The following is a 7,132-nucleotide window of genomic DNA, read 5'->3' as shown; positions in this document are numbered from 1 at the left end:
GGGGTGGAGAGGAAGAGAGAGAATCTTAAGTAAGCTCCACCCATGCCCATTGCAGAGCCCAGCATGGGGCTGGATCTCACCACCCCTGAGATCATGGCCTGAGCTGAAATCAAGAGTTGGATGCTTAACCCCCTGAGCCACACCGGCACCCCCACTTCTTGTGAATTTTAGCTTCTGACTCCTGTTCTCAACTTGTTCAGGAAAGAGCTCAGGCCTGGAAGTCAGGAGGCTTCTGTTATAGTCTCTCTACCCCTCTTGCCAGCTGTTTACTTACGGGTAAGTTCCACAAGGAAGTTTATGAAATACGTATTTCAATCCCTCCTCCAACTTTAACCCCCAGGGTTTGGTGACCATCATGTTAGACACAATGTCAAAGAGTTTTAGGAAAAATCAAGAGTCACCCAAATACCAAGATGATTGTTAGACTTGAACCTGAGGGCATTGATCCTAGCTACTGATTTGAATCATATGAAGAGGTGCCATCAAAGACCATGTTGTGACTTCAGACATTTGGGCAGTGATTCATGAATCATTTTGGTATTCAGCCTAGGGTAGTCAGTAGCACATAAGGGTGACTTGTGTGTAGGGAAATATGGTGATTACAGGCATAGCCATTGCCAAGAGGTCTGAGGGTCTAGGAGACACATTGGGCAAGCATCAGGGGTTTAGAATGATCGTTCTTTCCAAGAGGATACCTTTGGACCAGGGTGGCAGAATGAACAGTGCTCTGCTTAGACGTTCAGGTCTAATTCCAGCTCTTCTACTAAATGGCTATATGACATGAGATACCACCTCACTTCTCTGGGCCTTAGTTTTCTCATCTGTAAAATGGGACACTAGATGTCTTAGGTTCTTTTCAGCTTTAACTTCCTATGTTTCTTCCTCATATAGCTAACTCTCAGTTATTTCTTTATGTGTGTTATGTGGTCAATTTTAAATCCCAAGCTGACTTTATCTTTTCATGTGACTGTTTTCTATCATTCCTCATCTTTGTGTTCAGGAAAGGCAGATTCATTTTTTAATAAATTGGTCCTTTGTAACTCTGCTGTGAAAAATCATGTTGTCTCCTAACAATAATGTCCATTATGCTAGATTATTGATTATCCATCATTTTGATTACCCAGTATCTCTTTGCACCATTAGTGCCAATGACCAGGTGCTGCTGAATGATACAACTATTGCCCTGTCCCGCCTGCCTCCCTCTGCTCCATTAGAATCCCAGCCCAGCATGCACTGAGGAGCAAAGCCAGACATGGGTCATATTCTGGTTTCGGCCATGTTTTCCTAAGGGTTGTGAGGGCGGCTCCATCGGCGCTCCTAGGGCCCAGGGTCTGGCTGCTGGGCCAGTTGACAATACTGGAGGTGAGCACTGGGGTGTAGCATGAACACTTGTGGGCTTCTTGCCCAGCCTGAGCTTGTAAGACTGAATGAAAATGCAGAGCCAAAGAGAAAATATCTCATTCTTTTCAGGCCAGCCTGGGCAGAGGTCTTATTTTGCACGTGGCAGGACTTGGGGAAGGAAGAGGAGGGGTGATGGGGCCAGGAGAAGGTGACTTGGCAGCGTCTGGGAGGGAATCAGGGCCTAGCATTTCTGCTCAGGGAACAGGAGAAAAGCTGTGTGGCACCTTTATTTTGCAACCATTTCTGCAGGGATTTTTCTTCCTGTTTCATGTTCCAGATTTTTCTGTGGGGGTTCTGTGGGTCAGGGGCAGGAAACTAGGCCAGGCCTTTGGCCTCTGAAGATACCGTTTCTCCCCCGGTAGCCCACCACCTCTTTGGAGAATGGTCCTGGTTCCTGCTTTTGGGGTGTCCAAACCCTTTTCTCTGAAGTATTGTCCCTTCTTCTCTCTCTGTCCCCTCTGCCTTTATCTGGTGTGGGAGTTTGTCTGTCCCCTCCTTTATTTGGTGTGGGAGTTTGCTTTCTTCCTTTCTTTCTCTTTGTTTCCTTCTTTCTTTCTTTCTCTCTCTCTCTCCCCCTCCCACCCTTCTTCCTTCTTTCCTTCCTTCCTTTCAAGATTTTATTTATTCATTTGACAGAGAGAGAGTACAAACAAAGGGAGTGGCAGGCAGAGGGAGAGGGAGAAGCAGGCGCCCTGCTGAGCAAGGAGCCCAATGTGATGCAGGGCTTGATCCCAGGACCCTGAGATCATGACCCAATCTGAAGGCAGACACTTAACTGACTGAGCCACCCAGGTGCCCCTGGAGTTTGCTTTCTGAAGCCTCTCATAGATGATGGTATATTGACTGGTTCCCTGTCCCTCCCACCTGAAGTGGCCCTTCCTTCAAAGCAGACCCCCTGAGGGGGACTCAAGGCCAGGGATGCCACCTATGATCAAACCCTGTGGGCTCTGCATTCTGGAAACTGTTTTCTTCCAGTGTGGTGCTGCAGATTTCTTTTTCCTTGAATTATCCTTAATGGTGACTGAACCTTGTTCTTTGAAGGTTAATTTGATTTTTGGAAACAACCCAGCTTCATTTGGGGGAAATCTAAGGAAAGAGGGAATCAAATCTGGGCAACCTTCGTGATAGTGGTTTTAGTATTAAAAAGCCCCCAAAACAAAAAAACCAAGGTTTGCCTACAAAGTAATGACACAATTTGCTTATTGTTTATTTTGAAATGACAGCAAAGATTGTTCTCAAGAGGAGACCAGAAATGTTTTCAGCATCTGCTGGGATAAGCATAGAGCCCAAGGAGGCAGCTACAAGGAAGTCCCCCATTTCTCTGTTCAGTTCAGGAGGGTTGTGGGTTGCTTGCATGTTTGCAGCATTACAGGAGACTCAGGGCACTCTCTGTGACTGCACAACCACTCCTTGCCTTGTGGGGAGGGAGGGTGGGCTGATTTGGGGCTATTGCCAAGTCCCCTATAAGCCTGAATTCAGATGTTGCTGGGCAGGGAGATTGAATAATGAGAAGATCTGCATCAGGAAGGACCGCCTGATGTGGAGAGAGCTTACCCCAAGCCAGTGGACCTGCCTGGAACCACTGGCAAAAAGAGCTTGAGAAGAGTGGGACTAGGACAATGTGTTCCTTATGTAATTCAAATGGCCTTTGTAAAGTTGTTTTAAAGAGCTGTTCTTTGAAAGAGTTGAGGATGTTAGAGCTGGGGTCTGGGCTCTGAGCAGCCCTCTGGGGACAGTCTAGTTCCCAAGGATTCAGGCTATTTTTCAGAACAGGGTCTGAAGACACTGGGGACATCTTGCTGGCTGCTGGAGAGAGCTCTTGGCCAAAACTGTGAACAGCCAGCAGGTTTTCCCTTCATGGCTGGGGTCCTTGATGATGAACTTTTATAAGGGACATTCTAAATACTTCGGTCTAATTGCTGAGCTAAGAGTCAGCAAGGGCCTCGTCCAGGGGAGGGAGAGAACTAATGCAGACTGAGCATCGACTGTATGCCAGGCATTTATATACACCATCTCATGTAAGACGGCTATTATGACCCCCATTTTACAGATGAGAAAAGAGAGGCACATGTAGTGAAGCCACTTCCTCTGATCTCCTCACTGCCTTCTCTCTTCTCATTGTATACTTGTTCAATCTTTGCTCTCTACACATTGCAATATGATTATTTGTTCCCTCCTGGAGATTCTAAGGGAATTGGTCTGGAATGGGACCAGGCTTTGGTATTATTTTAAAAGCCCCCACCATGAGAGACTATGGACTCTGAAAAACAATCTGAGGGTTTTGAAGGGGTGGGGGGGTGGGAGGTTGGGGGAGCCAGGTGGTGGGTATTATGGAGGGCACGTATTGCATGGAGCACTGGGTGTGGTGCATAAACAATGAATTCTGTTACACTGAAAAGAAATTTAAAAAATTAAAAAATAAAAAATAATAATAATTAAAAAAAGCTCCCCAGGGGTGTTAAAGTGCAGCTAGGGACAAGAACTGCTGGTCTAGATGTTAGGTTTTTCATTTTTGTGTATCCCCAGTGTCTAGATCAGTGGTCCTCAAATTTGCGTATCAGAATCAGTTGGAAAATGTGTTAAAACACAAGTTGCTGGCCCCACTCTCAGAGTTTCTGATTCAGCAGGTCTGAGGTTGGCCCATGGATTTGCATTTCTAACAAGTTCCCAGGTGCTGCTGCTGCTGCTGCTGCTGCTGCTGCGGGTCTGAACACCATACCCTAAGAGCGCCTGAGCCCTTGGGACAAGAGTAGGTAGGCATTCAGTAGATGCTGGTTCACCAAATTGTCCAAGGATTTGAACCCTGGCTCACCTGGTAGCGAAGCCCATCTTACCATGGTCTTGAGCCCACTGTCAGGGAGCCTGGAAGAAAAAAAGGGGTGGCCCTCATATCTGCTTCACCTCTGGGAGGAGGGTAGGACTCATTGGTTATTAGAGTTTCCTAACAGGGAGAGACAATACCAGTTTCCTTCCAGGAAACCTAGTGGCTGTTGCGTGTTCAGAAATTCTGAGTAGAGGTTCAAGGCTGCTAAGAGGTCCTAGAATCCGGACCCAGGACACAGACGGCTGCTGCGAGGTGTGACCTGACAAAAGATGGCCACATAGGTACATGTCCCAAAGTGTTTGTTCTAAAGCTGGTGATGCTGCTTTATCATCCCACCTTGTTTGTGCCCCATGGGAAATTTAGGAAATGGTTTGGTGATGTCAGAGTTTGGAGAGTGGGGTCCTGAGCCATCATGAGTAGGGGAAAGGGCTGATGGGGTAGAGCAGCTATGACAGTGTGGGTAACTGGAATTTGAAAGGGTGTTTCAGGCCAGAGCCGGAATGGGGTATTTAGAAGGGGAGGAGGAGAGCTCTGCTGGCAAAGGCAGCAGAGGATGTGGGGGGTTCCGTTCTCCTTCTGAAGGGATGTCTTGGAGACTTAAGTTGCCAGGTGTTGTTGAACAATGAATGATTTTAAAAATCCACCCCAAAACAAATCTTCACTTGCGTGCCTTCTGTGTGCACAACACTGTTCTAAATGCTATGTGGGGCCTCCAAAAAATAAATGATAAAACGTGGAGTGTGATGTGTCCCATAATTGGTACAGATAGGTCTTTAGGAGTTGGGGGAAGAGTCCTTTGGGTTGTGTGCTGGGGAAGGCTTTGGGAAGGCTGAGTCCAGTGGTGCTGCAGGCTGACTGAGTGTGAGATAGGAGCGACAAGGAACTGTGCGATGTTGGGGTGTGGCTGCTAATGTGTGGGTAGCTCAGGCTGGGTACAATGGGTGCTTGTGGGGAGCAATGGTGAGGCTGTGGATGGCAAGGGGAAAGGAGTGTAAGATACTTGTTCTTGATTGTTCCATCCCTCCCTCCAAGAATGAAAACTGGGACTGTTAGAAACCCTCCTGGGGACCCCTCCCTTCTGACAGTAGGGCTGCTGGTACTGACTACTTCTTAGAAGAGTTTCTCCAAGAAGTCCTCACATGTAAAATTTCATCTTTTTTTTTCTCTTTTCTTTCTTTTCTTTTATGGAAATATTGGAGGTTGGAAGGAGGAGAGGAAAGCTCCCCTCTGCTACTTTTTACAGATGGGAGCACTGGGATCTAGAGAAGGGAATGGGCTAAAGATGATGCTCTGGGTGTGGGTTGGATGCAGGGAATGGCTGAGATGGACATTTGAATGGAATGGTGTCTGCTTAGGGCAGGGGTCAAGGCACAGTCTTCCCTGAACAGCACTGGGACATGGATGTTTGATCCTAGCATTGTCTCTTATGCAATTTGTGTTTTTGTGGGTCTGGGAGGAAGTATGGAAAATAAGAGAAGTCAGGGTGGCGGTGACATGGGGCCCGTGGGGTCGACTATGGCTGTGAACCTGAGCCAGGAGGGGCTGGTGCTGCAGGAGGCCTGCATGCGTGTGGTCTCCCAGAAGTTCCTGACTGACTGGGCTTTCTTTACCTATGAGGGTAGCAGCAATGACATCCGGTGGTGGGCACTGGGGAGGGTGCCTGGAGATGGTGGAGGAGCTCAACAGCGGGAAGGTGAAGCACGCTTTCTGCAGGGTGAAGAGTCCCAAGTCTGGCCTGCTCAGGTTTGTCCTCATCAAGTGGACAGGTGAGGGTGTCAATGATGTGCGGAAGGGAGTATGAACCGACCATGTCAGCCTTACGGCTGTTTTCTGAAGGGGGCCCACGTGACCATCAATGTGAGGACCATGGAGCACATGGAGCCTGAGTGTGTCATGCAGAGAAGGTGGCCGGGGCCTCAGGTGCCAGCTGTGCCTTCCCCAGGGAGAGCAGCAGTTTTCAGGACATGGTCCCCCAGGCCCCAGGGGGCTCTGTATACCAGAAGACCAAGGCCATATCTGAGATCAAAAGGGGCTGCAGAGGGGCGCCTGGGTGGCTCAGTGGGTTAAAGCCTCTGCCTACGGCTCGGGTCATGATCCCAGTGTCCTGAGATCGAGTCCCGCATCAGGCTCTCTGCTCAGCAGGGAGCCTGCTTCCTCCTCTCTCTCTGCCTGCCTCTCTGCCTACTTGTGATCTCTGTCTGTCAAATAAATAAATAAAATCTTAAAAAAAAAGGGGGGGGTGGTGGCAGAGACAGCTTCTGGGCCAAAGCGGAGAAGGAGGAAGAGAATCTCAGGCTGGAGGAGAAGCAGTGGGCAGAGGAGGAGGGGCAGGAGCGCTGGGAGCAGGAGCTGCGAGAGGCCTCCCACCTGGACTAGGGCTGCTGGGAGGAGCTGGGCGGTGAGGCTGGATCCCAGAGGAAGGTGAGCAGCAGGAAGTGGTTTCAAGGAACACAGAGGAGCCAGAACCTGTCAGCAGCCAGCACATGCACCGGAAATTTCCAAGCAGAAGGAGAGGGCCGTGGCCACATCTGTCCCCAGCTCTGGCCAGGCAAATCAAGGAGTCCCTTCCTGCAGAAGCAGCCCGGCCAACCAGAGACCTGCTTTAGCAGAGGGCTACCCCAGCCTCCTCAAGGCCCAGGGCAGATCTGCATTAGGAGCCAGTGCCCAGCACCCTGCTAGGTCCAGCACAGACAGAAGAGGAACCCTCAGAGCAGAAGACTCTCTATGCGGAGGCCGTGATGCTGCAGCCCTGAGTGGCTGGCTGAGCCCATGGACCACTACCTGTGGCTGAGTGGGAGATGGCGCCATGCCCGGGCTCTGGACCACTACCAGGCAGTCAGGAACACCGAGATCTTCCAGTCCAAGAATCTCATCACGGGCCTTGAGGTCATCGATGAGGGCTGGTGA

The 7,132-nt window shown here is 49.6% G+C and overlaps 1 pseudogene across 1 annotated transcript; it reads left to right on the top strand.

Moving 5' to 3' along the window:
• Nucleotides 1-5,740: 5,740 nt before the first annotated feature.
• Nucleotides 5,741-7,132, top strand: LOC308345030 (drebrin-like protein; annotated as a pseudogene). The gene is made up of 2 exons: nt 5,741-6,275; nt 6,973-7,132. The product of its transcript is annotated as a drebrin-like protein (transcript).

Source organism: Martes martes, assembly GCF_963455335.1.
Source record: "Martes martes genome assembly, chromosome: 1".
In the NCBI taxonomy this organism is placed as follows: domain Eukaryota; kingdom Metazoa; phylum Chordata; class Mammalia; order Carnivora; family Mustelidae; genus Martes; species Martes martes.
The sequence above is the reverse complement of the archived record's forward strand: the minus strand, read 5'-3'. Positions and strand labels throughout refer to the sequence as shown.